This window comes from Cetorhinus maximus, chromosome 7 (assembly GCF_964194155.1).
Source record: "Cetorhinus maximus chromosome 7, sCetMax3.hap1.1, whole genome shotgun sequence".
Classification (NCBI taxonomy): Eukaryota; Metazoa; Chordata; class Chondrichthyes; order Lamniformes; family Cetorhinidae; genus Cetorhinus; species Cetorhinus maximus.
In genome coordinates this window covers 91,451,142-91,468,939 of record NC_135885.1, presented here as the reverse complement: position 1 = coordinate 91,468,939, position 17,798 = coordinate 91,451,142, and the positions used below count along the sequence as shown (strand labels likewise).

Here is a 17,798-nt window from a genome sequence, read left to right as displayed (position 1 = left end):
GATCACCTGACCCCCCCCACTGATCACCCAACTCCCCCCGACCACCGCCTCCATCCTACCCCCACCCCTGCCCACCACCTCAACCTACACACTTAGCTTACACACATACCTTCTCCCTGGCTTCTCAAAGTGGCTGGAATTTTAAACTTACCTTCTTTACGGCAGCCGTGCCAAAAAAAATTCAGATATGTCTTTCTTACCTCAGACTCCGCTGCCCTCAACAGAAAGCCTTGGGAACCCACTGCACTGTTCTGGCCTGGCCTGAGACGGAAAGTTCGGTGAGAAAGTAGCAGCTGGATTTCAAGGTAAAAAACTAGGAGCAGAGTGGCAACCTTACCCTGATTGTCACTCCACGGAAGTTATGGTCCAGAGAGTCAGAATAAACAGGACAAGTTCAAGTTGATAAACTGTAACTATTGGAGTGCCGCAGGAATCAGTGCTGGCGCCTCAACTATTTAAGACTATGTTCATGATTTGGTGAAGAGGCCGAGTGTGTTGTAGCCAAATTTACTGACCATACAAAGATAGGAAAGCAAGTTGTGAAGAGGACACTCTGCAAAGGGATGTGGATAGTTTAAATGAGTGGGCAAAAAATTGGTAGATGGAGGATAATGTGGGAAAATGTGAGGTTATCCACTTTAGCAGGAAGAATAGAAAAGCAGAATATTATTTAAATGGAGAGACTGCAGAACTCTGTGGCCAGGATTTTCTGGTCCTGCCCACTGCGTTCCAGCAAATTTTCCATCCCGCCTGCGATGATCCCCGCTATGGGTGGGACCAAAAAATCCCAGCTTGTGTTACTGAGGGATCTGTGTGTCCTCGTACATGAATCATAAGATGTTAGTATGCAAGCACTCCACTAGTTAGTTTATCAACTTGAACTTATCCTGTTTATTCTGACTCTCTGGACCATAAGTAAGTTAGTACAGCAAGTAATTAGGGAGGCAACTGGAGTGTTGGCCTTTATTACAAGGGGATGGAATATGAATGTAGCAAACCCTTGCTACAACTGTACTGGACATTGGTAAGATTGCACTTGAAGTACTGTGTATGTTTTGGTGTCCTTACTTGAGGAGGGATGTGCTTGCATTGGAGATAATTCAGAGAAGGTTCACTCGGCTGATTCCTGGGATGAAGGAGTTGTCTTATGAGGAAATGTTGAGCAGCTGGACCTAATAGTCACTGAAGTTTAGAAGAATGAGAGGTGATCTTATTGAAACATGAAAGATTCTGAGAGGGCTTGACAGATATATGCTGAGAGGATCTTTCCCTTCGTGGAGCAATATAGAACTAGGGGGCACAGTTTCAAAATTAGGGGTCTCCTCATTTCTGATGGAGATGAGGAGAAATTTCTTCCCTCATAGGGTCATTAATTTTTGGAATTCTCCACCCCAGAGAGCAGTGGAGGCTGACTCATTGGATATATTCAAGGCTGAGTTAAACAGATTTTTGATCAGCAAGGGAGTTAAGGTCATGGGGTCAGGCAGTGAAGTGAAGGCCGCAATCAGATCAGCCATAATCATACTGACTTATGGAGCAGGCTCAAGGGGTTGAATGGCCTACTCTTGCACCTATTGCTTATGATCTTATGGTTTTATAGAGCCAATGTTTAGAGAAGTAACAACTTATGTTTTAACTGCTTTATGACCTGATGAGTGTAGGAGAATGCAAGTTTTTATTTTGTCACCCTGCACACTGTTGATTCAGTTATTGTACAAATATATGAGCTGTGGTCCAAAGCTTAAGCCTCGGCTTAGCAAACTGCTTATTCAATCCACCCTTCTAAAACATTCGAGAATTCAAATGGCAGAACATGTCTTATTTCTGTCCTAAGTTTATTGGAGATGGTTCTCTATTATGATTTCAATTCATGCTATTGTTTAACTAGATATTGGGCAGAAAAAGAAGCAGAATGCAGGGGATGTGAAGTTTGCTTCTGGGAGTGAATGATATTACTGGATTCAATGAATAATCTGGAGTGAAAAAGCAAAAATTGTCACACTAAGTATTTGTACTCAGTATAATTTTTCAAGTTAGTTACATCAATCTTTGATTATTAATTGACAGGAATTAACAATTCGATATAACTACTTTAACACTTTTTCTGTGCAATGGAGTTATACATACAAATTACAATTATCATACATCTAATTAAGAATATTTGTGCAATCATTAGAAAATATATTCCAGGATTTATTTTACTGTTGCTTTAACTTGCCTATCCTTTACCAATTACGTTCGTATCTATTTATCATGGGAGTTAAGAGGTGAACAACATCTGTTTAACTGTGTATGATTTATCTTTAACTTGTTGATGTTTAGTTACATCAGTGTAACTTCTAATTAAAATCTGTGCAAACAAAGAAAACATTTCCATGAAATCCACAAAGTACGTTTAAATGCTTATCAAAAAAATATGCAGCGGCTTTCTCTGCAAGAATTGTATGTTGTTGCAGGTCTTTTCTTAGATATTTTCTCAGGTATAGCAGTACTGGTCACTCCTGTAAGCAGTTTGAAAAAGTTACATTTACGGGTATGTGCATATCCCTCAATATTTGACTATAGGATAATATAACAGTAATTATGTTTCTTGTGATCAAGATTGAACATTTGTGCCATTCACACACACCCCAGGAGGCACCTTGAATGTAGATCAAGAAAACACTTTGTAAAATGGGGTCAGAAATGCATTATTAACTGCTTTAAGTCAACAAACAGGCCAAAAATTAGAATCAAATTCACAGAATTCACTCTGTACAATGTGTCTGTTACATAATAAGAAGAAATAATGAACATGTTGGCCCAGATTTTGTGATTGTAATGATTGTGAAATTGTCAACTTTCAAAGTTGTTAATCCACTGAAACTGACAGCAACTTTGGGAGTCTGCATATCCAGAAGTTGCTTTCCATGATTCCATGCTTCTCCAGAAATTGAAATGTTGCTGAAATCAATTGGAAATCTATGAATTGTTGAGAACTTCCACACTTAGGCTGTTATGCTTGCTGTAAAAATGCTTGAAGTGGTCAAACCTTGTTGAATGAGTTGTAACTGGGTTTTTAATAGCCAACTAACTTCATAATTGCTGCTGAGCACCCTCACTGGCCTGGAAAAGTTAATTTTATATTTGTGAAATGCCAGATTTCTCCATTATGATAAAAATTCCACATTTTAATTTTTTTAAAGCTTGTTAATATTGATCCAGGCTTGGGCTGACAAGTGGCAAGTAAAATTCATGCCACACAAGTGCCAGGCAATGACCATCTCCAACAAGAGAGAACCTAACGATTGCCCCTTGATATTCAATAGCATGACCATCACTGAATCCCCCACTATCAACATGCTGGGGGTTACCATCGACCAAAAACTGAACTGGATGAGCCATATAAGTACTGTGCCTAAAAACTAGGTCAGAGGCTAGGAATCCTGCAGTGAGTAACTCACCTCCTGACTCCCCAAAGCCTGTCCACCATCTGCAAGGCACATCAGGAGTTTGATGAACTACTCACCATTTGTTTGGATGAGTACAGCTCCAAAAACACTCAAGAAGCTTGACACCATCCAGGGCAAAGCAGCCACTTGATAGGCACCCCTTCCACAAACATTCATTCCCTCCACCACTGACGTACAGTGGCATCAGTGTGTACTGTACAGGAACTATCTTTTTTTTCCTAATATTACTGTGGGATACGTTAAAGCAGGCTTATGTTTGTGTGTGTGTTTGTGTGTGTGTGAATAATTTAAGTAAACTACAGACTGTTAGACTACAAGGTTTGAATCATCAAAGGGGTTAAGCGTAATAAAAACTGGTATTTGAAATGCTAATGAATGAACTAAAGAACATGGAATTTGCATTTTTAGGAAAGTGGAGAGATGGTTGGCTTTTCAAAGGGACATGGTAAGATGTTTACAACTGGCAAGATGAATAAGGTAAAGTTATTACATGTACTTTTCCCAAAAGTGCTGGCCATAATGACAACATAAAATATTTTTATATTCTTGGAAAGGTAAATTCCAAAGATCGGCAGATACAATGGGATTTACAGATCAAAAAAGGAGGAAATATATTTAAAGAAGGATGAAAAGCTGTATGGGGGTGGCTGTGTGAGATCTTGAAAGGTGCACTGTGTGAAACAGACTTGAGGGTAGAGCCTCTAGCCAACCTGGAGAGGTTTGCTGTTCCGAGGGAGTGTGTGGTGGTAGGTTAGGAGGGTGAAGGTTCGATAGTAGCGGTAGGAGGGATGGTGAATGTGGCTGGTGGGGACTTGGAGGCAGACATGTACCCTGGGGGTGGGAAGGAGGAGGTCAGGAGGTTAATGTGGATGGGGGTGGGATTTTCGGGAAGGAAGGGAACATGCATGTTCACCAGGACATCCCTGAAGAAAAACTGTTGTGGCTGGTAGGTCACGGAGGGGAGGTGGAAGGCGATGCCAGGGGGGGTCAACAGTGATGGGGGAAAGGAAATGGGTGACTGGGGGAGGGTAAAGGATGGTGGAAAGAAAGTAAAACCGAATTAGCAATATCTGTCCAAATTGAAAGTGAAACGAGAATCGTGGTGGGCGAGATTAGATGCTGCCTGGGAATGTGATCATTGGGTGGGCGGAGATGCAGGTCAACTCAGATGGACAACTGAAAGCAAACCCCAGCAGGCAGCACTGAAAATGCTCAGGACATTGAGGCGAGTGTGATATGGGAAAGATCCGTGCATGTGGGAGAGTGCTTGCACGAGGCTTCGAAAGGCCCTGCAACACACACTTCTCCCTCCAGAATCACTTGTGGGCCAACTGCTCCCTCTGCGGTGAGGGCACACAGGCAGAGGGGGCTTGGAGGGAATGGACAGCCTCTGAGATTCCTGAGTGGATGACCCACGGGTGCCCAGCTGCCACTCCTTCTCCCTTTGAGTGCCTTGTTGAGGGGACGGAGCACCTGGAGGGACGTCGAGATGCCCCATTTCCCTCTTGTATTGCGACTGCAGGAACTCACCCATGGCTCCCGCGATGCAGTGCAGGTCTGCGTGCATCTCCGCATTCTGCTAGCCCAGAGTCTCCATGATATTTGCCATCCTCCCATGGAGACCTCCATGCATGCACATGTGGGCACCACTTCATCAGAGAGTAGGCGGACACACTCCTCCAACTCATAAGCCACTCTGTTGAGGGCTTCCAACAGCTCTGTGTGATGTTCACCTGACTTCTGCGGACTCTCCACGATGAGTAGGAAGGCCGAATCTAAAGGTTCATCATCTGACTCTGTTAGAAAATAGAGATAAGTTAATAAGTTATATTTGTATTTGTGAGTGTTAAGAATGAGTTTTAGCTTTAAAGTTTAAGTTCTGTATTTGTGTGTTAAGAAAAGGTCAAGTTGAGTTTTAGTTTCACTTTAAAAGATGCCTGCATTTCTAATGAGTTTTATGATTCCTAAAGAGAAATTAAGCAAGAACAAGAGTAGCAAAACTGGGCTGTTGCTTAGAGACAGGGGTCCAGAGAGGCAGGTACCTCCCAGACACACACATAAGAAACTAGAAACAGCAGTTTTTTAAGTTCAGTATTGAAGACAGCTGACAGGCAGAAGCAGCTAAGAAGGCTCAGATAGCCAGTTCCAAGCTAAAGTTGGTTGAAAGTACCTGCCAGGGAGAGACTGGAGCAAAGGGAACAGATAGCCAGCCCCAAGCTAAAGACAAAAGTCCCCAAATCCAGGGGAGTGGAGAAAGTCCCAAGAAGACCATCAAAGGAAGGACAGAAACCTGGAAAAAGGTCCTGTTCTGTGGAAGTGAAAATAAAGAGCAGGGAGGAAAGTAGAGATAAAGGCTTGGGAAAAGTCAGAAGGTCCAATGAGATGGCTGAAGGTCTATAACATTTTGCTATGGACATGTGAAGCAGTGGTGTACTGTTGATGGCTGAGTCAGTGTGAGAGAGTGCGTGGAAGATAGCTTGAATGCATGTGGTGACCCAGGGAAGAGGAACATCAGAAGGAGAGTTTGAAACGCTGGAGGTGAACCCTTGTGGAAGGCATCTGAGAGAAAACGTCAGTTTGGGAGAAGTTTCCAAGGTGAGGTCCTGGAGAATGGAGATTGGAAACCCTTGTGTGAAAGATGGAGTTCAGTGAGACTGATTGGCTCACAGTGACAAGCGTCTGGGGCGGGGGTTTCAGAGTGTGGTGTGTCTGACCATAGGTCACCTAATGGTTTACATGGACTGTGTACCTACTGTGAACATTAGAGTATAAGATGGGTGACATCTAGGTCCCACAGAGGTGCGTGTCTCTGCACTGGTGGAGGGTGTGGGTAAGTGCTGTGATGGGTCTTCCAGGCTGCTTATTTCCAGCTCTTCAATGGAGGAGGTGTCCTCTTGGCTGGAGGTGAGGATGTGAATGGAACTGAGGGACTGGCTGGCTGAGGGTGTTGGTCGCTTGGCAGAGCTCCCTGTGAACCGAAGTAGAGATAATTAGCATATGGTAGCAGAGTCAAAAGCAGGAGAGAGAGCACTCACAGTTGTGTTGAGATAGTGATGATGTGCTGCAGGATCATCAGGTGGGTGTTCGTCACCGACATCACCGTCGCCACAGGCAGGGTCCACGTCCTCACCAGACAGTGCGATGGCACGCTCCTCAAAGTGAGTGAGGGGCCTAATGTGGGCCACTCCACCCCTGGACTGGGACCTCTCCCTGCTGATGTGAGCAGGCTTCTCCTGCATGGAAACAGATGGAATAGGACACATGGCACTGCATGGAATATTCATGTGGTGAGTGGAGCCATGGATGGGATGAGGGCGCAAGCTCCAGAGGATATTAGTCTGATGGAGATGTGAGGGTGTGTGTCAACATTGGTGGTGTTGTCCCTTGAGATGTGAGATCTCTGTTGACGTGTGATGGGTTTGTGAGTGTGGGAGTTGAGAGTGATGAGAAGCGTGACTTACCCTGGTGGAACGGATGAGACCATTCATCCTGTAGCACCACTGGATGGCTGTCCTCTTTTGCAGGGCATTGGCGGTGACCACCACTGTCACTGCCTCCCATGCTGGATTGGTGATGCAGCTACTCAACCTGCGGCCAGAGCAGGGGTAGAGGACATTATGGCGGGCCTCCGCGGCATTCAAAAGACGCCTGAGGGACAGGTCACTAAACCTGGGGACTGTAGTCTTCTTGCCTTTTGGGGCAATGTCTTCTGTGCAGCACTTGTGAGCTGGAAGAACTGAAAGATGTGCGTGCAGCTTGACTTTAAATATAGTGGCTGGCTTGATGAAGCAGCAAAGTGATGGCGTGGCGGGCGAATGAGAGCCCAACCGCCATGGAAACGACGTGTTTTCCGGGAATGCATAATTAATGCGGTGGGTTTGGGACGACACAGAGTGAAAAGTCGCCATTGCAGCCTGCTACCGCACTTAGTGCAAATCTGGGACGAATCCACCCTAGGTTTTGAGCATGGCCTTATCATAACAAACATCCTCTTCCACCAAAAGGACAAATAGAAAATCACATGGAGGCATCCTAGATCAAAGCATTGGCACCTCCTGGATTACCTCATTGTTGGATCAAAGTTCTAAGTGATGCCTGTATCACTCGATCAATGTGGGAGACTGATGCCTGCGAGACAGATCATAGACTTGTTCAATCGGTGATGAAGATCCACTTAGCACCGAGACACCGCAAAGCCCAAAAATCCAAGAGGAAAAAGATCAATGTCTCAGCTCTAAAGCACCTGACCAAAGAAAGGAATTCCAAATGCAGCTCATGACCGATCTGGAAAATCTTCACATATGCAGATCAATTCCAGAACAGTGGGATCAAATAAAGTCAGGTGTCGTGGATTCTGATGGCTAGACCGTTAGACTTGAACATCATCATCACCAGGACTAGTTTGATGAAAACAATGCTGGAATACGTGACCTCCTAGAACAATAAGGAGCAGCCTTCATTCTCTGGCAGAACAACCCAAGGTTGCAAGTCCAGAAGGCAGCTTTCCAAGAGCTAAAGACTGACATCCGAAGACAAATCTGGAAGATAAAGGACATGAGGTGAGTAGAGGAAGCCTGAGATATCCAACAATATGCTGATCATCATGACATGCAAAGCTTTCACCAGGCCTCCCTATGGACCAAGGTCAAAATCTCCTTTGCACACAGGATGATGTTTCTCTTCTTAAGGATGACAATGCTATCTGTCAACACTGTAAAGAACATTTTCAACATCTCCTCAACCTTGGCAGCTGATTCTCTCCAGGTTATCCCCCAGTACCCTGTGGTAGAATCCATGGGCGAGCCACCACCAATGGGAGAGCTGCAATAAGCAATAAAACGGATGAAGAACAACAAAACCTGTGTATTCCAGCTGAGTCCATGGTGTTCCAGGTGAGTTTTCAAAGCTGGTGGGCTTTTTCCCACATCAAGGCTCCATGCACTCATCTTAAAGATTTGGGAGGAAAAGGAATTTCCCACCCCTATCACCCAGCACCACCCCCCACCCACCGAATTCACGGCCAGAATTTTCCCTTTGTCGGGCTGGTGCAGAGGGCAGGCCTGGGAGTGGCCGGGAAACGGCCCGCTGCCTGTGATTGGCCCCGTGACCGTGATTTCACGCTGGCTGGCCAATTAACAGACAGCCAGTGTGAAAGGTGCGCCGAGGAGCTCAGCGCTGCCGGGGTGGCTAAAATCTGTGCATGCACGGGGGACCGCGCACTGAAGGATCTCTGAAGGCACAGGGCTGCCTCAGGGAGCTGAAGAATTGTGGATTCAAAAATAAAGATTTTAAAAATGAGAGAAACATGTCCCCACATGTGACTCAGTCACGTGAACAGGGATATATTAAAAATTATGTTTAAAATTTTTTAAAAAAATTACTCTTGGAAACCTCATCCCAAGTGTGGATGAGGTTTCCTAAAAAGTCCAAAGGCTGCTTGGCTGAGTTGCTCGCCCGCCAACCGTAAGGTTGGAGGGCCAGTGAAAAATACTGCTTATTTATTTGATTAATGGGCTTAATAGCCCTTTTAATTGTCGGTGGGTGCACTGCTGACTCTCGTGCGTGCCCGCTGACTGAAATATCGAGCGGGTGCGCGATGATGTCAGGATGTTCGTCCGACGTCATCGTGCTTTATTTTATGCCCGATTGGGTTGGGCGCTCCCACCCGCAGAATGTAAAATCCTGCCCCAGGAATGTGACAAGTGTAACTATTTTCAAGAACAGAAATAAATCATGCTACGGAAACTATAGAGATATTTCCCACTTATCCACAGCAGTGAAAATCCTGACACATAATCTCCTGAACTGCCTACTTCCTGTAGCTATGGAAATCCTCTCAGAGGCACAATTTGGCATTGGACCTTCTAGAGGAGCCTCTGACATGGTTTTTGTTGCCAGAAAAATCCAAGTAAAATTTTGAGAGCAATGTCAGCAACTCTCCATTGCATTCATTGCAATTCATTGACCTGATCAAAGCATTTGATTCAGCAAATCATGAGGTACTGTGGATTGAGCTCCAAAGATTTGGATGTCCAAGAAACTTCATCACAATCTTACAATTGCTTTATGATGATATGACTGCAACTGTCTTAAATGGGTGATCTGAAACAGCCACCTTCAAAATCTGGACCGGTGTCAAGCAAGGCTGTGTGATTGCCCCCAGGCTATTTACACTCTTCATGACAGTGGCTATTCACCTCATCAAAGCACAACTGGCTTCTGGTGTCAGTATTAAATACCATCTAAATGGAAAACTCTTTAACATCAGTTGCCTCAGTGCCAAAGCTAAACTGACCACCATAGATATACATGATCTACAGTTTGTGAATGACTGTAGTGTAATTGCCCATTCTATACCAGATTTGCAAGCCACTATCAATCTCTTGAATTTTACATACAAGAGACTTGACCTGTCCTTGATTGTTCTCAAAGCAGAACTCATTTATCAACCCACACCTGGTCAGCCAAATATTCTACCTCCCATATATGTTGAAGGAGAGACTCTGTAATATGTTCAGCACTTCCTCTTCCTTGGTACCTACCTCTCTCAAAAGGCCAACATTGACAAAGAGATCCAATACAGGATCAGCTGTGCCAGCTAAGCCTTCTACAAACTATAGCAGTGTGTTTGATAATAAAGACCTCCGCAAGTCAACACAAGTCTTATTTGTTAGAATCATATCGCTCAAGACTGAAGTTTTCTTTCACAAAATCGAAGGACCTGGCATGACCTGGTCATCTGGATGCTAACCTGGGATTTTTTTAAAAAGGTCATAAACTCACTTTGGAACTGTAAACAAGCAGGCCTCTTCCAATTATTCACCTGGCCTATATGTTACTTGAGAAGGAGTTGTTTGCTTGTATTGTACTGCAAAGAACTTTAATTAATGAAAAGCTGGGAGGCAAAAAGGCAATCACATGGCAAAGAAAAAAAAACTAAGTTGTGAGCCTGCTTGTTTGGAAGGCAGTCTTGTTGGACAGCAAGCTAAGGAAAGAAGGCTACCTTGACTAGCTCCCTCTCTCTACCTTGCCTAAAATTGTGTGTGGCTATCAAACTGTAGCCAGAGAATCCTCATCTGAGTATAACTAGTCTGCATTTGGACCTGCAAGCTGAGACCAGTGATGAGAACGTCTGGGCATCCACTGGGACCAGCCACCCATCTTCACATGAGAGAACTCCAGGTTGACAGTGTCGAGACCCAGCGGATTTTATTCTTTATTTTATAACGCCCATTCTCCAAAGCCCTTCTCTGCAGAGAAACTATCTGTTTGTCCTATGTGTGTGTCTGTTTGTGTGTGCATGTGTGTGTGCTGGGGGAATTCTTCAGTAAGAGATCCATAGTTATACTTCCTGATTACAATTGTGTGTTAACCAGTACTTGCAACTTGTTAAAAGAAGTTTTGTTTTAAAATAAATTAATCATTCTGAGTTTTTGACAGAAGCCTGGTCAGAGTATCTTTTCTTGTGGGTACAAGAGGTGTAGGTACACAATTGGCTATTTTGGTGAGAAAATTAAACATTTAAATTAATGGTATGGCCTGCGGAGTAGTGAGTCTTGATAATTCGCACACTCTTCCCATCCGAGACGCAACATAGGCTGGAATTTTATGGCCTCGTCGAGGCGGGGACGGAGCCATTAAATGCGGCGAGCCATTCTAAACTGCATTGACTTCGGCGGGAACGTAAAATCCTACTGCCATAAAATTCCGTCCATAGTGTACAAAGAATTAGTCGTCATCACTCTCCTGTACCACAGTGAGACCTGGACTGTGTAGCAGCAACACATAAGAGCGCTAACAGAAATTCTACCAGCAACGTCTCCATCACATCCTCCAAATTCAATGGGAGGACCATCAAACTAATGCCAACTAATCCTTGAAGCCAACTCTATACAAACAGCCAGGGGGATAATGACCTGTTAATCTGTTTCCTTGCCGCTGATACATATTGGCCAGGACAATGGGAGAACTCCCCTGTTTCTTTTTGAACAGCGCCACAATTTATTGTCTCATCCAAAAGGTGAAAGCCTCCAACAGTGCATTATTTTCCTCACTGCTGCACTGAAGTGTTATCCTAGATTCGGTGCTGAAGTCTGTGAATGGGACTTGAATGTGTGACCTTCTGACTCAAAATTGGGGGGGCTACCACTGAGCCATGCTGCTATTTAATAGATCAATGCCAAAATTTGGGTGTTCCTTTTATGACTTGGATATTTATCCATTGCAATGGGCAATTTTGACCCTGTTGGTTGCAGGAAACAGAATTTTTCAGAAATTATACTCTTGGTAGACAACAAGAAGACCAACTTGCATTTATATAGCACCTTTAATGTGATAAGGTGCCGCAAGCTGAGCAATCAGACAAAAATTGCCACGAAGACAAATAAAAATATATTAGATATTTGGATGGCTGACTTAAAGCTTGATCAAAGAGGTAGGTTTTAAGAAATGTCTGAAAGGAGGAGATAGAAGTAGGGTGGCTTTGGGAGGGTATTCCAGAGCGTTGGAATGAAATGGCTGAAGGTAGATCTGCCAATGGTGGAGCAAAGCAAATGGGACATGCATAAGAAGCCAGAGTTGTAAGACAGGAGGAAGTTACAAAGATATGGAGGGGCAAGGCCACGGAAGGCTTTGAACACAAAGATAGAACATGTAAAATTGAGGTATTGGTGGATGAGGAGCACTCCCTCAGTATTGCACCAATATATAAGTCCAGATTGTGTAAACAAAGACAAAATCAAAATTCTGCAGATGCTGAAAACCTGAAATAAAAACAAAAAATGCTGGAAATGCTGAGCAGGTCATCTTTCGATCATCTTAACCTGAAACTCCCTTTCTCTCTTAACCTGAAACTCTGTTTCTCCAAAAATGCTGCCTGACCTGCACAGCATTCTCAGCATTTTTTAAAATTTATGTACTCAGGGGTCTGTGTATTCTGGCTGAGGTGAGAGTGTTAACCTTAAGCAAAGGCTGACACCATGGGGGAAAAGGGTTTGGGTGTGCGCAGGGAGTTAAATCCTCCTAAAAATGATGTGGGGTTGAGGTATCATCCCACCCTCGTCTGGGTTTCACCTTGGTGAGTTTGATTGCCAGTAGGGAACCCTCATGCAGCTGTTGGGTAAGGCATCTAAATTTTATAATAAATAATTAAGTTCTGTTTTAACAAAGGGTTCTCCATTTAACAGACAGTGGACTTATTTCCCGAGCTGTGTGAAACTTGCCAGGATCACTGAGATGAGTTCACAGCAGAGAGTGCTACTTCAGTGAAAATGACAGGCAGGGAAGACTTTGGTCAGTGAAACCGAAGATCTGGTTGAGAGGCTGCTGCTCACAACATCCCTTCTCAGAGAGCTTTCAGTGTTTGACAGTTGACTGCCAAATTCTTGGAAACTACTTCACCTGCCTTGCACTTCACTCACTTATGGCTGCATGGCCCTGCTGTCACCCTGAACCACAGCAGCTTTTACAGTTTAACTGTCCACCTCTGATGAAGGGCAAGAGGAGCTGCAACATCATTCATATGAGAAGCTGCAGGAGCAACAAAAGCACTCGCACTGGTTGCCTGCTCCTCAACCATTTGCCACTCCAGAGGACGGAGTTTTGGCTCCTAGGAGATGAGACCATCAGCACAGAGTTTACAGGCATATGATCAGCTCTCTCGACACGTGTGAGCACCAGCACCTCAAAAGGCTCAGATTTTCATGACAGGACATTGTTGTCATCTGCAGCCCTCTGGAACAAGACCTCCTTCTCAGCAGGTCAGGTTGACACTCATTGTCAATGGCCATCAAGGCGGCTTTCACTGCCTGGCCACCCCCACCCCTCTTCTCCCACATCTCCTCGGTTTCTTCTTCTTCCTGAAGTTGTGTTCTTTCCTATCCTGCAGGGAGCAGAGAGTTATGGGTGTTAACAATGGCTTGTGTGGGTAGCAGGGAAGAGCATGGACTCGGCTGAAGACACCAGCAGCAATGACTAACTGAGTGGTCAAGGTCAGATTTGAAAAATGGTGCACTAAACCTTTCAGACACAGTCCACCACCTTCTACCCTTCCCCTGCAACCGACCAAATTCCCTTCATCATCCTTGACCCACCCAATACTACCATTCCTCTCCCCTCTGTCACTTTTGAATCTCCCCCCATTACTCTAGACCCTATTACATTTCTTTATTCCTTCATGGGATGTGGGCATCGCTGGCAAGGCCAGAATTTTAATTGCCCATTCCAAATTTCCCTTGAGAAGGTGGCGGTGAGCTGCCTTTTTGAACCGCTACGGTCTATGTGGTATAGATACACCCACAGTCCTGTTTGGGAGGATTTTGACCCAGTGACAGTGAAGGAATGGTGATATGGGGGTTCCAGGTCAGGATGGTGTGTGGCTTGGAGGGAAACTTACAGGTGGTGATGTTCCCATGCATCTGCTGCCCTTGTCCTTCTCAGTGGTAGAGGTCATGGGTTTGGATGGTGCTGCCAAAGGAGCCTTGGTGAGTTACTGCAATGCATCTTGTAGATAGCACACAGTGCTGCCATTGCCTGTCGGTGGTGGAGGGAGTGGATGTTGGAGGTGGTGAATGAGGTGACAATCAAGTGGGCTGCTTTGTCCTGGATGGCGTTGAGCTTCTTGAGTGTTGATAGAGCTGCACTCATCCAGGCAAGTGGAGAGTATTCCATCAAAATCCTGACTCATGCCTTGTAGATGGTGGACGTGCGTTGAGGAGTCAGGAGGTTTGTTACTCGCTGCAGAATTCCTAGCCTCTAACCTGCTCTTGTAACCATAGTATTTATATGGTTGTTCCAGTTCAATTTCTGGTCAATAGTCACTCCCAGGATATTGATGGTGGGGGATTCAGTGATGGTAATGCCATTGGATGCCAAGGGGAGATGGCTGGATTCTCTCTTGTTGGAGATGGTCATTGTCTGGCACTTGTGTGGCGCAAAAGTTACATGCTACTTATCAGCCTAAGCCTGAATGTTGTCCAGGTCTTGCTGCATATTGGCATGGACTGCTTCAGTATCTGAAGAGTTGCAAATGGTGCTGAACATTGTGCAATCATCAGCGAACATCCCCAATTCTGACTTTTGATGGAGGGAAGTCATTGATGAAGCAGTTGAAGATTGTTGGGCCAAGGCTACAACCCTGAAAAACTCCTGCAGTGATGTTCTGGGACTGAGGTGACTGATCTCCAGCAACCGCAACCATCTTCCTTTGTGCTGGGTATGACTCCAACCTGTGGAAAGCTTTCCCACTGATTCCTATTGACTCCAGTTTTGCTAGGGCTCCTTGATGCCACACTCGGTCAAGGTCACTCTCACCTCAACTCGGGAGTTCAGCTCTTTTGTCCAAGTTTGAACTAAGGCTGTAATGAAGTCAAGAGCTGAGTGGCCCTGGCGAAACTCAAATTGAGCGTCAGCAAGCAGGTTTCTTCTCAATAGTTGCCGCTTGATAGCTCTGTCAATGACCCCTTCCATCACTTTGCTGATCCACCTTCACTTGCCTTCCCTCCACTCAGAGCCGACACCTGTTACTGTCCCCATTCTCACCTTGACCCTGCACCCCCCATTATCCGAGCTGCCTGTCTAGTCCTCCTCCATGAGCCGCCATGAGATCTTCACCTGCCAAATTCTCACCCTGGACCTGCCACCCTACTGCATCCCACTCCCCCCTCTGACTGTGATTATGCCCTCCTATCGGCAGTACCCTGCGTTCACCTCCCCAGGACACCACCATCAACACCACCTACCCTACTCTCTCCACCTCTTTCCCCGGACACTTTCCCCCACCTCCCTGGACACTCTCCCCACAATTCCCTGGACCCTCTCCCCCACCCTTCCCCACTTAGCCTGTGTCAAGTATTCAGCCTTGGCAGCTTCTGACGTGGGCATTCAATATGAGTGAAATTTTGCGAGGTGCCCAAGAAGGTGAAATTAGCAATGACTTCAAAGTCTTGGAAGAGGTGAAGCCTGCCAAGTGCACACCACTTATATACAGTCATAAAACTGAATGTTCTAAATTCTCGCTGGCAGGGAAGTTAATTTGGAGGGTGACTTAATTCCAGTGGGTTGGCCTTTTAATAAGCATGCTTGAAATGCTAATGCATGCAAATGAGGTTCCCGAAATTGTTCATTTGGAAACTTGACCCTCTTTTAACCCATCTTGAAAGCCCGGGAGAACAAAATTGAATCAGATGGGAAACAGAGCACACTTCCTGCTGCTGGCAGGACCAGAAGATTCTGTCCATAAACAGAAAATGCTGGAAATACTCAACAGACCAGGCAGCATCTGTGAAGAGAGAGAAACAGAGTCAATGCTTCAAGTCCACGATCTGCACTTGTTCTAATGAAGGGTCACTGACCTGTTTCTCTCTGTACAGATGCCGCCAGACGTGATGAGCATTTCCAACACTTTCCATTTCTTTTGGAGCAAAAATAATCCATTTTGCCAGCCCTCCAAAAAGCAATCAGACTTATTGAGAGCCTCTCATTTCCCCTTCAGCAAGAAACCCAGCAGCAGCTGCCTGAGATCTGATTTGGCACAACATTAAACATGAATTTTTTAAAAAAAGTTAAGGTATAACAACTTTCGAAGTAAAAAATAAAATCAATGTCAAAGCAATTGATAATTTAAAAAATGAGTAATTAATAAAAATGACCGTTAAAAAGTGTTAAGCAGCAGAGCTAACATAAAATCTTTTTTGCCTTTTGGCTTAAGCAGAGCTAGAGAGAGAGACAGACGAGGTTCCAAGTTCTGGCCACCAGGAAAAGGGGAGGGACCAGAGCTGAAGTAAGGAGCTGGGTTTAACGAATACCAACCTTGCGTTTGCCTTTGGTGGTGCTTACTCCAAGCTGGCCTTGGCAGAATTCATGCAAATGTGGGGGTCGGAGGCAGGTTGCCTTTCAGTCTGGGTTTTCCTCCTCTGCTAAACTGGTGTGTAGATAGGTTTTATGCGGAAGGAGGAGGAGGTGGGGGAGTGTGTGTGTTCCCGCACTGAGCAGCCTGTGTGTGTGTGTGTGTGTGTGTGTGCAGCTTATTCCCAGCCTCAAGATTCTCACACTCACTCTCACACTCACTCACTCTCACTCTCTCGCTCTCATTCACACTCACTCACACACAGAAGAAGCTAGGGTCAGGGCCACACCATCAACGAGGGACTAAGGAGGGACAGGAAAGGAAGGGAGAGGGCCAAAGACACCATGAATTGATGAGGGAGGAGTGGACGGGAGGGGAAGGGCTAGGGGAGGGCCACAGACACAATCGATGTGAGGGAGTGAGGACAGGTCATGAGGGGAAGACAGGACCAGTGCCATATTATTATCGAGGAACTAAGAGGTCAGAAAGGGCCCAGGGCCAGAGACACTATGGACTTGAGGAAGGGCTTGGAGGAGAGGTCATGAAGCCAAGGGCCTTATGGGGGTAAAGTAAACAAAGGGGCACTTGGCGCTTTCCCTTACCTTGCCCTCCAGCCAGGTCTGAAGAAGAGTGAAGAAAGGAGCACCTGATAACATCTAAACAGAACAATCCACGAGATAATCAAGAAATGAGGAATGGGGAATGTGGTGGGCTCTAGTTGGCCAATGATTGCTGCTGTTTGAAACAACAGCAATCATTGGCTGAGTAACCTGTCAATCGGGATGGTCTACACACCAGATAGGTTGCTTTGGACACTGACCATCCAGATTGACAGGCTATTTTGCCAATGAGCCTGGGCCCCCTAGAGCATGGGCCCCAGTATTTTGCACTTTGTACAGCCACCTCGCCTAGGCCCTGCTTGTATCCCAACTATCTCACTCATCAGGCTTATTCAATTCTTCCCAACTTCCTTCATTTTCATAAACTGCTGAAGGTAAAACATGATCTATATGTACAAACCTAACGTTTCCACTACCAAACGTCCTGACCAAACATGTGCAAGGGCCACGTATTTTGATAACTCTTCCTGGTAGCCACTTCAATCACTTGTGATCATGACTCTTCATTCTAACTTTCTGGTTCAACTTCAGACTTCTTTTCTCACTTTACTGCATCTCTTTTGGTTTTGATTGTTTCTCTTCTACGGACTGCACTAAGTATGGCTTCAGCAACGAAAACCTTGTGCAGGGCTGAAGAATTCAGCTGCCGTTCTGCCAGAGTAGTGTGAGGTGTGTTACAATAAATAACCAGAAAACTCGCAAATCTGTGATCCAATGACAACTGACCTTTCTTCAGATTTGTATATAGCATTTGCTTAATAAGAGCACACTTAACAATTTATACTGTGTGCTCTGCTGCTCCGTTGGAAGCAGATGATATGGTACGACTCTCACGTGTTTTACCCCGTTTGTTCTCAAGAATTGTGCAAACTCTTCCAAACA

General features: G+C 45.2%; 1 long non-coding RNA gene across 1 annotated transcript; it reads right to left on the bottom strand.

Moving 5' to 3' along the window:
* Positions 1–2,028: 2,028 nt before the first annotated feature.
* On the bottom strand, positions 2,029–17,004 carry LOC144682493 (uncharacterized). The gene is made up of 4 exons (XR_013577054.1): positions 16,899–17,004; positions 15,803–15,971; positions 4,983–5,248; positions 2,029–3,105 (listed from the first exon to the last, which is right to left on the bottom strand). It is a non-coding gene; the product is annotated as an uncharacterized LOC144682493 (long non-coding RNA).
* Positions 17,005–17,798: the final 794 nt, after the last annotated feature.